Raw genomic sequence first — 2,019 nt, 5'->3', positions numbered from 1 at the left:
AATTAGTATATTGTATATTGTATAGTATAGCTATAGTATCATTAGTATAGGTATGAGTATTAAGTATTATGTATATATGTAGTATAGTATAGTGTATGTCGTATAGTAGTAGTATATGTATAGTATAGGTATTAGTATATTGTATATGTATAGTGTATATGTATTATGTATAGGTATATGTATAGTATAGTATTAGTATAGTATAGTAATATGTATAACGTATACTGTATAGTCTGATATTAGTATATGTGTATCTAAGAAAGAAATAATGTATAGTTATATCCGGTCCCCCTTTAGTATATGGTATAGGTATAACCGTGATAGTATATCGTATACGGTATAGTATGAAGTATAGTATAGTATAAGTATATGTATATTGTATTAGTATAGTATAGTATAGGTATACATGTATAGGTATAGTATAGTATAGTATAAGTAATAGTATATGGTCTACGTATAGTATATTGTATAGTATAGGTATAGGTATATTGTAATAGTAATATGTATATCGTATATGTAGTAGATAGTATAGTATACGTATATGTATAGTATAGTATAGTATTAGTATTCAGTATAGTATAGTATACGTATAAGTAAGGTATAGTATTAGTAATACGTATAGGTATAGTATAGATGAGTATTAGTACATAGTATTAGTATACGTCTAGTAAGATATGTATAGTATAGTATAGTATAGTATAGTCATAGTATAGTAAATGAGTATATGTTATAGTAATTGTATCAGTATAGTACGTATCATATATATAGTATGAGTATAGATATATACGTATTAGATATAGTGAAGTGAATAGTATAGTATAGTATAGTATAGTATAGTATAGTATAGTATATGTATAGAATAGTATAGTATATAGTATAGTCATGAGTATAGTATAGGTATAGTATGTATAGTATAAGTTATAGTATAGTATAGTATTAGGTATGTATACGTATAGTATAGTATAGTATAGTATAGTATAGTATAGTATAGTATAGTATATTAGCAGTAGTAGCGTGGCATTGCTGTGTGTGTGAGTAGCCTGCCTTATCAGCTGGCATGCTGGCAGGCGGATGTAACACATCAGTGATTTCACTCACCTTCACCTCGGTACTATACACACAGCGCGCACTGGAGTACGCAGGATCGTAAAACAACATAGATCGGTGATTTTGACACCTAACTCCCACCGCGCCACCGTGCCAATATTCGCATCATCATTTATGATGAAATGACGCATAAATCCGTGCGTGCAATATACGGCGTGTATTTGATGACGCAGTTCAGCGACTCCGCTGGACGCAACGAAGTACGTCAGAAGAAATAAAACACATTGCGGGCTGATAATTATAAAAAAACGCGGGAATGTATAATTTTTGAACGAGCACTGCAGCATTTTTGGAATCGAATACATCTTTTGTAGAATTTTGGCGCGCCAGCACGTACGTATTTGTTCGTCTCCTCAGGGAAGAAAATGAGTTTGTGAGAAAGGTTTCTATGCCGCGCAGGAAACCCCAGACCGTCTCCGCCGTTAGCATCGCCTCGCCTGCCTTCACCTGCAGCGCATCTGGAACACAACACAGACGATCGGATAAGCAGGGTATTAAATAAATAAATAAAATAAGTAAATGAATGAATAAATAAATAAATAAGTAAATAAACAAATGAATGAATAAATAAATAAAAGCACTGAAGTGCTTGAACTGCACACCGGAGACAACAAACATGTAAATTTATTATCATCCCAAGCGAGGCTCTCCCGTACAGCCGATTATATTATTATGCAATAATATTGACCTATTTATTATTATTATTCCATTCCGTCGTTAGTTATTATTATTATTTCAATAACTAGGTCAGCGCTGCGTATCTCGCAAAGAGCATCACCAGGCACCGGTCTCGACATGACAAATATGTGTCACTGTTAGGCGCCATGCGAGTCTGCTGTCCGCTCCTCACAACCCCCCCCCTCAACGCGCCCCTCCCCTCCCCTTCTCTCCCTCGCCATCACACGTCATCAT

The 2,019-nt window shown here is 34.2% G+C and overlaps 1 long non-coding RNA gene across 1 annotated transcript in view; it reads right to left on the bottom strand.

Moving 5' to 3' along the window:
• Nucleotides 1-1,432: 1,432 nt before the first annotated feature.
• LOC106819103 overlaps nt 1,433-2,019 on the bottom strand; it is a 3,214-nt gene continuing 2,627 nt past the window's right edge. The window contains exon 3 of the long non-coding RNA XR_001395345.1: nt 1,433-1,565. This is a non-coding gene — a long non-coding RNA (uncharacterized LOC106819103). The remainder of the gene's footprint in view (nt 1,566-2,019) is intronic.

The sequence above is a fragment of the Priapulus caudatus genome, unplaced genomic scaffold (assembly GCF_000485595.1).
Source record: "Priapulus caudatus unplaced genomic scaffold, Priapulus_caudatus-5.0.1 Scaffold2829, whole genome shotgun sequence".
In the NCBI taxonomy this organism is placed as follows: Eukaryota; Metazoa; Priapulida; class Priapulimorpha; order Priapulimorphida; family Priapulidae; genus Priapulus; species Priapulus caudatus.
Note: the sequence above shows the minus strand (reverse complement) of the source record. Positions and strands in the feature narration are given on the sequence as shown.